Source organism: Scyliorhinus canicula, chromosome 6 (assembly GCF_902713615.1).
Source record: "Scyliorhinus canicula chromosome 6, sScyCan1.1, whole genome shotgun sequence".
NCBI classification, from domain to species: domain Eukaryota; kingdom Metazoa; phylum Chordata; class Chondrichthyes; order Carcharhiniformes; family Scyliorhinidae; genus Scyliorhinus; species Scyliorhinus canicula.
In genome coordinates, this window is record NC_052151.1 from 103566689 (window position 1) to 103581194 (window position 14506).

The 14506-nt window shown below is 46.1% G+C and overlaps 1 protein-coding gene across 8 annotated transcripts in view; it reads right to left on the reverse strand.

Annotated features, from left to right (window-relative positions):
* The window catches only part of ptprk (protein tyrosine phosphatase receptor type K), a 740572-nt gene that overhangs the window by 107071 nt on the left and 618995 nt on the right, over positions 1 to 14506 (reverse strand). The window lies entirely within an intron of this gene.

Consider the following 14506-nt stretch of genomic DNA (forward strand, 5'->3'; position numbering starts at 1 on the left):
TATTCATTACCAGACAGATTAGCCAAAGAATTATTAAGGCTGCAATAGCACAATTGACTTTTGGTTTCAGCTTTGTTTTTTAATTGCTTGATAGAATTGACAAAGAACTGTCAAAAAAGACAAAACTCAGTTTTAAATTAATGTATTCCACATTTTTTCTAATACAATGCCACTACATTCTGATACATTCTTATTTATGTTGTCTTGTAGAGTACTGGTAATTGATTTGTAAAACCACGTAATCTTTTGAAGAGATCAGATTACACCACAATAAATCTTCTGTCCAATAATATGAAACTGAGATTTTCATCCACTTTTGCTACCATTAACTGCATTTTGATTACCTATAATTATAGAGGAAGCCCATTATACTTACTGAACAGTGAGAAAAGGGGAGCATGTGAGAGGAGATAGTGATAGCCCGGTAGCTCTATAATAAAATTAGAAACTTAACTACCTGCAACTATCCATGCCATCTAAACATTGGGCAGAAAACATCAATGATGGATATCATTAACAAAAGACGACAAATAAATGTGCATGCTGGTCAAATTGCAGTATCTTAAAATGTTCAGATTCAGTTTCTTGATCCATTTCAAGGTATAGGAAAGACTGAGTGATGCATTTGTATAATGTCTATAGCCGAAGAAAGCAGCAGCAACCCATCTCCATCATTAAAATGTACTTTTTAGTTTAAAACAAAATGGGAAGAGAGCTCATTCTCCAGATATATTTCACACTTAGTCATTATTATAGTTCAGAAGGCCATGTGGTGAGAGCTTATGTAGCACGCTTTTTGTTTCAATGATTCTTTCATATTTTCCACCATTGAACAGAAAGTTGGAAAAATTCTAGCTCGGAAAAACAAGTATAAATAATGGGAGAGCACATTTCTACTTCAAATATTTGAAAAGAAAATCATTGAAAACATAAATACTATTTTAAAATTACAAAATGCAATTTCTTCCCCATTACTTAATTTTTTTGGCCTTCTTATGCAGCATGGTGGCGCAGTGGTTAGCACTGCTGCCTCGCGGTGCCAAGGACCCGGGTTCAATCCTGTCCATGTGGAGTTTGTACATTCCCCCTGTGTATGCGCGGATCTCACCACAACAACCCAAAGATATTCAGGGTTGATGGATTGCCCACGCTAAATTGCCCCATAATTGGAAAAAAAATGTCTCTCACCGAAGGCATGAGTGTTATAACCTGTCTGAATACTATTGGCTGGGGACTATGGGTTATCCCATAATGTATTTTAGTTTTTTCTTGGGGAGTATGAGCTCCCCCAAAGAAGTGGGGGGGGGGGGGGGGGGGGGGGGGCAAATCATTAGCAGTTTCACCTGCATAAATACAGCTGGCCGCTATGGTATCAACTAGAGTAGGAAGCAGTGAAGTACTGCTGCTGTGTACACATTATCGTAAATAAAGTTCTTTTCTTCTACAAACTTGTGCTGGATTCTTCGTGGCCCTCACAAAACAAAGGTACCAACAGTTTTCCTGTACTGCAACCTTTCCAATATGAACCTTCACAATAGGTATCATATAGGAGGGTTTTCTGACACAGTATGTAGACAGGCCAACAAGGGGCGAGGCCACATTGGATTTGGTACTGGGTAATGAACCCGGCCAGGTGTTAGATTTAGATGTAGGTGAGCACTTTGGTGATAGTGATCACAATTCGGTTATGTTTACTTTAGGACCTATACATGGACGACAGGATCGCAACACTGGACGAACTGACAGAGAAATTTTGGCTAGCTGGGGGGAACGAGCTACGGTACCTGCAGCTCAAAAACTTCCTACGAAAGGAGACAAGGACGTACCCACAACCGCCACGACAGACACTACTGGAAGACCTACTGGACGCAAGTATCCTAGAGAAAGGGAACTGTAGCGACATGTATGACCGACTGGTAGAAAGGGACGACACCGTACTGGACGCAACAAGAATGAAACGGGAGGACGACCTGGGGATTGAGATAGGGTGGGGACACTGGAGTGAAGCACTGCATAGGGTCAACTCCACCTCCACATGCGCAAGGTCAGCCTGACGCAACTAAAAGTGGTACATAGAGCCCACTTAACAAGGAACCGTATGAGTAGGTTCTTCCCGGAGGTGGAGGACAGATGTGAACGGTGCCAAAGAGGCCCGGCCAACCACGCCCACATGTTCTGGTCTTGCCCCAGACTTGTGAAGTACTGGACAGCCTTCTTCGAGGCTATGTCCAAAGTGGTGGGGGTGAGGGTGGAGCCATGCCCGATAGTGGCGGTCTTCGGGGTTTCAGACCAGCCAGATCTATTCCTGGGGAGGGCGGACGCCCTTGCCTTTGCCTCCCTGATCGCCCGCCGTAGAATCCTGTTTGGCTGGCGGTCAGCAGCACCACCCAGAGCTGCAGACTGGCTGTCCGACCTTTCGGAATCTCTCCAAATGGAGAAAATCAAATTCGCCATCCGAGGATCGGACGACGGCTTCCACAGAACGTGGGAGCCAGTCATGCAATTGTTCCGGGACCTGTTTGTGGCCAACGTACAAGAGGAAGAATAGTCAGGTGGCCAAGAATCAGGGGAAAATGGACGGGAATCGGGGGAGGGTTACGGGTTCGTTATGGGGGTTTGATGGCTAGCTAAGCCCCAAAACCAAACTGTAAATAAATGCCTATAAACATGTGCCTCGGCCATATCGGGGAATGAAAAATATGTAAGCCGGCTAAAGGGGGTGGCCACAGTTTTTATTACGAAGATGCTTACCTGTAAATATACATGTTAATTTTTGCGTGTTTTTTTCTCTCTCTAATAATTTGTTATTTGTTCAATATAAAATATGAAAACTCAATAAAAAACATTTAAAAACAAAAATGTTTACTTTAGCAATGGGCAGGGATAGGTATATACCGCAAGGCAAGAATTATAGCTGGGGGAAAGGCAATTATGATGCTATTCGGCAAGATTTAGGATGTATAGGATGGCGAAGGAAACTGCAGGGGATGGGTACAATCGAAATGTGGAGCTTTTTCAAGGAACAGCTACTGCGTGTCCTTGATAAGTATGTACCTGTCAGGCAGGGAGGAAGTTGTCGAGCAAGCGACCCGTGGTTTACTAAGGAAGCTGAAGCACTTGTCAAGAGGAAGAAGAAGGCTTATGTTAGGATGAGACATGAAGGCTCAGTTCGGGCACTTGAGAGTTACAAGTTAGCCAGGAAGGACCTAAAGGGAGAGTTAAGAAGTGCGAGGAGAGGACACGAAAAGTCGTTGGCGGATAGGATCAAGGAAAACTCTAAGGCTTTTTATACGTATATCAGGAACAAAAGAATGACTAGAGTAAGATTAGGGCCAATCAAGGATAGTAGTGGAAAGTTGTGTGTGGAATCAGAGGAGGTAGGGGAAGCGTTAAATGGATATTTTTCGTCAGTGTTTACACTGGGGAAAGACAATGTTGTCGAGGAGAATACTCAGGTTCAGTCGACCAGGCTAGATGGAATTAAGGTTCACAAGGGGGAGGTGTTAGCAATTTTGGAAAATGTAAAAATAGATAAGTCCCCTGGGCCAGATGGGATTTATCCTAGGATTCTCTGGGAAGCCAGGGAGGAGATTGCAGAGCCTTTGTCCTTGATCTTTATGTCGTCTTTGTTGACAGGAATAGTGCCGGAAGACTGGAGGATAACAAATGTTGTCCCCTTGTTCAAGAAGGAGTAGAGACAACCCTGGTAATTATAGACCTGTGAGCCTTACTTTGGTTGTGGGTAAAATGTTGGAAAAGGTTACAAGAGATAGGGTTTATAATCATCTTGAAAAGAACAAGTTGATTAGCGATAGTCAACACGGTTTTGTGAAGGGTAGGTCATGCCTCACAAACCTTATTGAATTTTTTGAGAAGGTGACCAAACAGGTGGATGAGGGTAAAACGGTTGATGTGGTGTATATGGATTTCAGTAAGGCGTTTGATAAGGTTCCCCACGGTAGGCTATTGCAGAAAATAAGGAAGTATGGGATTGAAGGTGATTTAGCGGTTTGGATCAGTAATTGGCTAGCTGAAAGAAGACAGAGGATGGTGGTTGATGGCAAATGTTCATCCTGGAGTTCAGTTACTAGTGGTGTACGGCAAGGATCTGTTTTGGGGCCACTGCTGTTTGTCATTTTTATAAATGACCTGGAAGAGGGTGTAGAAGGATGGGTTAGTAAATTTGCAGATGACACAAAGGTCGGTGGAGTTGTGGATAGTGCTGAAGGATGTTATAGGATACAGAGGGACATAGATAAGCTGCAGAGCTGGGCTGAGAGGTGGCAGATGGAGTTTAATGCGGAAAAGTGTGAGGTGGTTCACTTTGGAAGGAGTAACAGGAATGCAGAGTACTGGGCTAATGGCAAGATTCTTGGTAGTGTAGATGAACAGAGAGATCTCGGCATCCAGGTACATAAATCCCTGAAAGTTGCCGCCCAGGTTAATAGGGCTGTTAAGAAGGCATATGGTGTGCTAGCCTTTATCAGTAGGGGGATTGAGTTTCGGAGCCACAAGGTCATGCTGCAGCTGTACATAACTCTGGTGCGGCCGCTCCTGGAGTACTGCGTGCAGTTCTGGTCACCACATTATAGGAAGGATGTGGAAGCTTTGGAAAGGGTTCAGAGGAGATTTACTAGGATGTTGCCTGGTATGGAGGGAAGGTCTTACGAGGAAAGGCTCAGGGACTTGAGGTTGTTTTCGTTAGAGAGGAGAAGGCTGAGAGGTGACTTAATAGAGACATATAAGATAGTCAGAGGGTTAGATAGGGTGGACAGTGAGAGTCTCTTTCCTCGGATGGTGATGACCAACACGAGGGGACATAGCTTTAAATTGAGGGGTGGTAGATATAGGACAGATGTTAGAGGCAGTTTCTTTACTCAGAGAGTAGTAGGGGTGTGGAACGCCCTAACTACAACAGTAGTAGACTCGCCAGCTTTAAGGGCATTTAAGTGGTCACTGGATAGACATAGGGATGAAAATGGAATAGTGTAGGTCAGATAGGCTTCAGATGGTTTCACAGGTCGGCGCAACATCGAGGGCCGAAGGGCCCGTACTGCGCTGTAATGTTCTATGTTCTATCATCAATGGGAGCATCTCAGCCAAACCTGATCCTATTCGCACTTGACATTGAGGCAAGCACACCTTCCGGCAGTGGCAAAGTTATCAGCAATATGCATCTTGCAGATTTTTCTCTCCTAATAAAAGTTTGTTTTGGAAAGGCTGTCTTCTCAACTTCCAGCTTAGTCAACATTAACAAATTAACATGGACTTGGGGCCTAGCAACAAATTGGCGGGTATAGGCAGTTGCTTTTGTAATGACTGTTTGATAATTACGTTCCTAGATTAGACGAGTATGAAAGAGTTAAATTAATGAAAGTGAAGTTATGGTTTAAGCAGCATCATTTAAACTTTGTATCCATCAATGCACTTTTTACTGACTCAAGCAACTTTAAACTAAACCAGCTAACCAAGGCAGTTAAGGCATATCGGCAGTTGCAGTGGTACAAGCACTTCACAAAGCATACTTTTTTAAAATGTGACCGCCATTGCTAGAAAATTGAATGCGACCGTCAGGTTGCACACAGTATGATCCCATATATGGCTTGCATTCTATTTGGGATTCTTAACATCTAGTTTTAGTACTCGACTTCAGTTTGATAGCTGATCATCAGGATAGCCCTCCAAGAGTTCAGCATCCCTTCAGTACTGAATTAAAAATGTAAACCATCTTTACAGCAGTGCAATTCTTTTGCCATGTCTGTGTCCCACTTACGAAGGAGAAGGAGTAGACTATTCGGCTCCTCCAGCCTGCTCCGCCATTTAATAAGATCACCCTTTGCTTCCCAAAAATGTATCCACCTGTATTTTAAACATATTCGAAGACTGCTTCCAAGGCCTTTTCAGGAAGAAAATTCCAAAGACTTATGGCCCTCAGAGAAAATAATATGTCTCACCTCTGTTTTAAATGGGTGACCCTTTATTTTTAAACAGTGACCCCGAGTTCAAGATTCTTCCACAAGGGGAAACATTTTCTCCGAATCATCAAGACCCCAATTAGTTTGTCTCTTACTCTTCTAAGCTCCAGCTGCTATAAGCCTAACCTATCCAACCTTTCCTCATCAGACTACCTGCCCATTCCAGGTATTAGTCTGCCAAACCTTCTCTGAACTGCTTCTAAGACATATACAGCCTTCTTTAAATAAGGAGACTAATACTGTACACAGTATGGCTTCACTACAACTCTGTATAACTGATGCACAACCTCCTTCCTTTTGTGTTCAATTTCCCTCGCAATAAATGGGAACATGCCAATAGCTTTCCTAATTACTTGCTCTATATGTACCAATTCATGCACAAAGATACCCAGATCCCTCTGCATCTTAGAACTCTGCAATCTCTCAGCAGCTTTTTTATTCTTTCAGTCAAAATGAAAGAATAATTTCACATTTTCCCACATTGTACTACTCCATTTGCCTGATCTTTGCCTACTCCCTTAGCCTATCTATATCGTTTTGTAGCCTCCTTAAGTCTTCTTCACATCTTACTTTTCAACCTATCTTTACATCATTAGCAAATTTAGCAACCAACTTTCCATCCCAGTCATTTATATAAATCAAGCGATAGGTTGTTTAAACTGGGCTCCCACACTTTAGTCAAAAGCGTGATTCAAATAAATTTTTATTTTATTCATTCAGGGCCAGAATTTATTGCCTATCCTAATTGCCCTCGAGAAGGTGACAGTTAGCTGCCGTCTTGAACTACTGTAGTCCATGTGGTGTAGGTACACCCAAACTGCTATCAAGAGGGAATTCCAGGATTTTGACCCAGCAACAGTGAAGTAATGGCAATATTTTTCAAAGTTGAGTGGTTTCATAGAATTATTACAGTGAAGGAGACCATTCAACCCATCGAGTCTGCATCGACACTCTGAAAGGGCACCCCACTAGGCCCACACGCCTAGCCAATCCCCATAACCCAGTAACCACACGTAACAAATTGGACACAAAGGGGCAATTAAGCATGCCAGTCCACTTTTTCTACACATCTGTAGAGTGAAACAGGAGCATACGGAAGAACTCACCCAGACACAGGGAGAACTTGCAAACTCTACACAGTTACCCAAGACCAGAATTGAATCTGGGTTCCTGGCGCTGTGAGGTAGCAGTAATTATTGTGCCACAGGGGGCACTTTGAAGTGTTTGTGTTTCTAAGTGTCTTCTGCCCTTGCACTTCCAAATGGTAAAGGACATGGAGTTGAAAGGTGCTGTCCAAGGAGCCATGGTGGGTTCCTATAGTACATCTTGCAGATGGTTAACACACCTGTCACTTTGAAGAGAGTGAATGTTTGTAGATGGAGTGCCAATCAATCAGGCTCCTTTTTCCTTGCCAGCATAAAGCTTCTGGAGTTGTTTTTGGAGCTGCACTGTCATGTGTCCCCCTTTAAGAAAGGTTTAGTCTCCAATGAGGTGACAGTCTGATCGGCGCCAGGGGCGGGAGCTGCCGGGTCAGCTGACTCTCGGGAGCGTAGTGGGGGGTGAGCAAGTGCTCAGCTGGTGTTTGGTGGGGGGTTTTCGGTCGTGGGGCTGTTGGCTGGGGGGAAGGGAGGGGGGTGCTGCTTTGCTGACAGAGGAGGTATCCATTTCCGCATACCAACTGAGGGTCGGGGCCAGTAGCTCCCTGTGGGGGCGCTTGAGGAAGCAAAGGGTGCGGGCTTGAGGTTGGCCAAATAAGGGCGATGGCTAGTTGGGAGGAGGGGAAGGGGGGGGCGGTAGGATGAGCCCCCCGTCCAGGACGATCACATGGAATGTGAGGGGTTTGAATGGGCCGGTCAAAAGAGCGTGCGTGTTCGCGCATCTAAAGGGGTTAAAGGCAGACATAGCAATGCTTCAGGAGAAACATTTAAAGCTTGCAGATCATACGAGATTGAGAAAGGGATGGGTATGCCAGGTGTTACATTCAGGGCTGGCTTCGAAGACCAGGGGGATAGCAATTCTGATCAGTAAGGGTGTGGCATTCGAGGCTGGGTGAATTGTGGCAGATAAGGGGGAGCAGGTATATAATGGTGAGTGGAAAGTGGGAGGGGTCCGGGTGGTGTTTGTGAATGTCTTTGGGATGATGTGGAATTTATGAGACGCATGCTAGGCAAAATCCCAGATTTAGAGTCACACAACCCGATCATGGGGGGAGACTTTAACACAGTAATTGACCCCGAGCTGAACCGGTCGAAGTCCAGGACAGGGAAGCGACCGGCAGTGGTTAAGGAACTGAAGGATTTTATCGAGCAGATGGGGAGGGGAGTGGATTCCTGGAGGTTCGCGCGGCCGAGAGCGAAGGAGTTCTCTTTTTTTTCTCCCACATTAATAAGGCTTATTCCCGCATAGACGTCTTTGTGTTGAGCAGGGCATTAATCCCAAAGGTGGCGGGGACAGAATATTTAGCAATCACAGTCTCGGACCATCCACTGGGTGGACCTGCGGTTTAGTGAGGAGAGAGGGCCGCGTCCTCTGGAGACTGGATGTGGGGCTTCTGGCGGACAAAGAGGTTTGCGGGAGGATTAGCAGGAACATCCAGGAATACCTGGAAACAAACGATACGGGTGAGGTAGCTCTGGGAGGCTCTGAAGGCAGTTGTCAGAGGGGAGCTCATCTCAATTCGATCCCATAGGGAAAAGAGAGAAAGAGCAGAGAGGGAGAGACTGGTGGAGAAGATACTCCGAGTGGACAGAAGATGCGCTGAGTCCCCCGAGGCGGGGCTACTGAGGGAGCGGCAGAGTCTGCAGGTGGAGTTTGAACAGCTGACTACAGGGAAAGCGGTAGCACAGCTGAGGAAGGCAAGGAGGGATGGAGAGAAAGCGAGTAGAATGCTGGCACAACAACTGCGAAAGAGGGAGGCGGCCAGGGAAATCGGGTGAGTAAAGAATAAAGAGGGTAACATGGTCTTGGATCCAGGGGGGGTGAACGGAGTCTTTAAGGAGTTCTACAGTAAACTATACGAGTCGGAGCCCCCGACGGGAGCGGAAGGGATGAGGCAACTTTTGGAGAAGTTGAGGTTTTCAAAGGTGGAAGAGAACGTGATGGAGGGGCGGGGGGGCCCTGATTGAATTGGAGGTGATTGTCAAGGGTATAGAGGGCATGCAGTCGGGTAAAGCCCCGGGGTCGGATGGTTACCAGTTGGAATTCTATAAGAAATTTTCGGAAATATTGAACCCACTCCTGATGAGGACCTTCAATGAGGTTAGAGAGAAAGGAACCCTCCCCCCCAACAATGTCAAGGCTTTGAACTTACTCATTCTTAAACGAGGGAAGGACCGGAACATTGCGGGTCATGCAGGCCGATTTCGCTTTTAAACGTGGATGCCAAATTGCTAGCTAAGATTCTGGCCACAAGAATCGAGGATTGCGTCCCAGTGGTGATAGAGAAAGACCGGACTGGGTTTGTTAAAGGCAGACAACTCAATACCAATGTCCGGAGACTTTTGAATATTATTATGATGCTCTCAGAGGGAGGGGAGGCGGCGGTGGTAACAGCGATGGACGCAGAGCAAGCCTTTGGTGGAGTAGGAGTACCTGTGGGAAACGCTGGGGAGGTTCGGGTTTGGTGAAGGCTTTATTGGCTGAGTGAAATTGCTGTACCAGGCGCCTATAGCAAGTGTATGTACAAACCGGCTGAGGTCAGGGTACTTCGAGCTCACCGGGGAATGAGGCAGGGGTGTCCCCTCCCCTGTTACTATTTGCCCTAGCTACAGAACTGTTAGCTATGGCGCTGAGAGCTTTGAGGAACTGGCGGGGACTGGTTCGGGGGGGGGGGGGGGGGGGACGACGGGGGGGGGGGGGAGACGGACATCGGGTCTCGCTATACGCCGATGATTTGCTCCTGTACATTTCGGACCCTGTGGAGGGGATGGGGGAGGTTCTGCGGATCTTGAGGCATTTTGGTACTTTTTCAGGGTACAAACTGAACATGGGAAAGAACAAGTTGTTTGTGATCCAGGCCAAGCAGCAGGAGGAGAGACTGAAAGAGCTGCCGCTCAGGATGGTAGAGAAAAGTTTTCATTACCTGGGTATGCAGGTGGCCAGGAATGGGATGCCCTGCACAGGCTCAACTTGACCCGGTTGGTGGAGCAAATGGAAGGGGACTTTAAAAGGTGGGACATGCTCCCGCTGTCACTGGCAGGGAGGGTGCAGACCGTGAAAATGACTGTCCTCCCCAGATTTTTTGTTTGTCTTTCAGAGCCTCCCCATCTTCATCCCCAAGGCCTTTAAGCGGGTGAGTAGGATCATTTTGGGCTTTGTGTGGGTGAATAAGACCCTGCGAGTAAGGAGATCGCTGTTGGAGCGCAGCCGGGGGGGGGGGGGGGGGGGGGGGGGGGGGGGGGTTTGACGCTGCCGATCTTTTGCAACTATTACTGGGTGGCCAATATAGCTATGATTAGGAAGTGGGCAATGGAGCAGCTGGAGGCGGCATCATGTAAAAGTACTAGTCTGGGAGCTTTGATAACGGCTCCTTTGCCGATCTCGCAGACACGTTACTCCACAAGTCCGGTGGTGGTGGCGACACTGCGGATCTGGGGACAGTGGAGGAGGTACAAGAAGGTGGACCCCGATATGTAACAACCACAGGTTTGTCCCGGGTAGGATAGATGGTGGGTTCCAGAGCTGGCAAAGGGCAGGCATCAGAAGGATGGGAGATCTATTCATAGACAGAAGCTTTCCCAATATGAAGGCACTAGAGGACAGATTTAATCTGCCGCCAATGAAACACCTTTAAATATCTGCAGTACGAGCCTTCCTGAAAAAAACAAGTAGTGGCCTTTCCGATGCAGCCGCCACTGAGGATACAGGACAGGGTGGTCTCCAGCACCTGGTGGAGGAGGGGAAGGTGTCGGATATCTACCAGGAACTACGGAGGCGGAGGAAACCCCAGTGGAGGAGTTCAAGGGCACGTGGGAGGAGGAGCTAGGTGAGGAGTTGGAAGCAGGTCTGTGGGCAGAAGTCCTGGGCAGGGTTAATTCCTCTTCACCATGTGCCAGGCTCAGTCTAATTCAATTTAAGGTGGTAGAATTTAAGGAAGACAGTTGTATGAGGTGCAAGGGCAGCCCTGCAAACCATGTCCACATATTATGGGCATGCCTGGAGCTTAGAGCGTTCTGGAAAGGGTTCGCGAGGGCAATGTCCAAGATGCTTAACACACGGGTGGTGCCGAGTCCAGAGATAGCGATCTTTGGAGTGTCAGAAGACCCGGGAGTTCAGGGGGTGAAAGAGGCCGACGTCTTGGCCTTTGCCTCCCTAGTAGCCCAGAGACTGATTTTATTAATGTGGAGGGACTCAAAGCCCCCGAGTGTAGATACTTGGGTTAATGACATGGCTGGGTTTCTCAGCCTCGAGAAAATAAAGTTTGCCGTAAGAGGGTCTACGCTGGGGTTCTCTCGGAGGTGGCAGCCGTTTGTCGACTTTCTCAGGGAAAATTAAAATGCCAGCAGCAGCAGCAATCCGTAGGGGGTTAGGGGGTGGGGTGAGTGCTTCATTGGGATGGTGTGGGAAGACTGGGTCGCGTGGGGTAATGTCTATTTAATTGTTATTATATGTTCTCTTTTTGCACTATGTTAACGTTCACTCTAGTTTGTTTTGTTATTATTGTTACTACTGTTTTATTATGAAAAATTCTGCAAAACCTTAATAAAAATACTTTAAAAAAAGGTTTAGTCTCTTATCATGTGACTTGTAGCACTTTGGGCTCCAGCTATGAGGTGGGAGGGGGTTTTAACCTCAGTTTGACTGCAGAAGAAGAAATAAGTGTTTTCCCTGTTTTCATGTTAAAAGCTGTTCCAGTAAAACAGCCATTGGTAACTGCCTTGGCAACTTTAAAGATAAGAGTTGCTTTCCAGAAAGGAGTTTGAATCTGCTGGTTGGAACTGGATCAGAATTTTAGGAACAGTACCAGTCCCATCCAAGTGAGAATAGCGTGCTGGGCCACGCTCTTGAAAAGAAGCTTTGGTTCAACTGGATTTTGTTATTGAATTAGAACAGCTAAGGGGGAATTCATAAAGTGTTATATACATAGATTACTGTAGCTGTGTGGTGTTATGTTTGTAATTGTAACAATTCTTGCTGTGTTTTTATATATATTATATATTTATTTATTTGTTAACAATATTCTGAGAATAAACCTTGTTTTGATTAAAGTGTCTCAGAAGTCTGATGAATCACACCTGCAGTGACAGCTTTTGTGCTCACCCTCGCCAAATTCAACATAAAGGTTGTAGGTCAGGTGAACTACATAATACTTTGGAGTTTCTAAGCCCTGGGCCATAACAGCACTCATCCAGGCAAGAGAGTATTCCAATATAGTTGTGCCTTGCTGATGGTGGACAGGCTTTGGGGAGTCAGGAGGTCAATTACTCCATGCAGAATTCACGGCCTCTTGGCTGGTCTTGTAGCCACAGTATTTATATAAAAGAGTTTCTGGTCAATGCAGGTCTGTCAGTTTCCCCAGAGTCCAGGAAGCCAGGCAGCAACATGGCATGAGGACAGATGGATAAAGCAGCTCAGCGTTTTTCTTTATTAAACAGCAGGAGCTTCCCCTTGCTCCTCAATCGGCTGTCCTTCCAGTGAGAATGGGTTATATATTCAGAACGTGATCAATTGTAAGGTGCTGAAGCTTGTGGTTGGATGATCATATTTTGCTCCAAACTTCACAAGTTAATTCAAAACTGTACAATAGGCCAGCCAAAATGGATGCTCTGCCTTAACAAAATCCCACATTTATTTGACTCTCCAAGTCTCTGCCAGGGCTTTTTTTTTCGTAAAGCAGCCATCTGCTCCAATCTTGCTCATTTCTTTTGCAAAGTGATCGATATCTCTCTTCTAAAAAATTGTGGATTCTGGACTTTAGGTTGCTGTTATGGAGAGGTCGGTTATTTGGTAGTTCCCACTCGTGGTGGACTTTTGCGACCTTTTTCCCAATTTATGGGCAGCACGGTAGCACAAGTGGATAGCACAATGGCTTCACAATGCCAGGGTCCCAGGTTCGATTCCCCGCTGGGTCACTGTCTGTGCGGAGTCTGTACGTGTCTGCGTGGGTTTCCTCTGGGTGTTCCGGTTTCCTCCCATAACCCATCGAGTCTGCACCGACCCACTTAAGCCCTCACTTCCACCCTATTCCCATAACCCAATAACTCCTCCTAACCTTTTTGGTCACTAAGGGCAATTTAGCATAGCCAATCCACCTAACCTGCATGTCTTTGGACTGTGGGAGGAAACCGGGGCACCTGGAGGAAACCCACGTAGACACGGGGAGAAAGTGCAAACTCCACACAGTCACCCAAGTAATTGAACTCGGGTCCCTTGGCGCTGTGCGGCAACAGTGCCAACCACTGTGTCACCGTGCCACCTTACCTTCCTCAACAAATGAGGCATATTATTTTCCATCCATTGCCACCACTAATCGCATGCATTTCATCAAATCTGTTCTCCGATCTCAGGGACCTCAATTGCAAAGCCACTAGTCACTAAGCTTTAAAAATAACCAAGGCTAGGAAATACAGTTCATTCAAGTATGTGATCTCAGGGGGATTTCCAACATTATTTGTGCACAATCATCCTGAAACTAAAACAGCTGCAACTACTTTCATTTCTATAGCTGATTTAAGGCAAAAAAATACACAAGGTGCTTTAAAGAGGGGATGTAGAGTCCTGTTGGGAGTGCTACCTGACAAAGATTTGGTGGATAAGATGCATTTTAAACAGCTTTTAAAGGTGAACAGACTAGAGAAGATGGTGTTAGAAGAGAAGAGAGCAGGACAAGGTTGCTCGAGTCTCCTGAATGATCTGTCACAAATGATCATGTGAAGAGAGATGTACAGAAGGCCAAAATCAGGAAAGTAATGGGTGTGGGAGGGAACGTAAAGTTGAAGCATAAGGCAAGCCATTGAGTTATTTGAAAATAATGATAATTTGTTTCCAATGTATGGGGTATTAGGGAACCATCAATGGACAGTGGCGTTACATGAACGGGAGCATGGACAACTGGTTGCTGATGGAGCTGCATTTTACAGACAGTGGAAGATCAGCTGTCAAAAAGATATGTTGGAAAAATCCAGTCTTGAAGTGACAAATGCATTGTTAAGGGTCTCAGCATCAGTCAGGCTGATGCAACAATGGACGGCGATAACGTAGAGATAAAGTAAGCAGTGTTGTGATGCAGTTTGAACTCTAAACACATGGACCCAAAAGGGAGTTTTGCAGAGCTTATGGCAGGGCCATGTAGCCACCTGGGTGGCCACGTCCGATTACAAAATGGACACTTGCAGAGAATGAAGGAAAAATTGGACAATGCTAAGAAAGCAAGCAGGTGCAGGGTTTATCTGTGGATTGGAGTTTGCAGCTCCCAGACAAGACTGATACTGCAAAGCCATTAGCATACTAATGAGCTATCTCCAGGGACAAAAGAGAAACATTTAAGCAAACGATACCAAAGCAGACACCCCGGCACCAGTGGAGACTGAAAC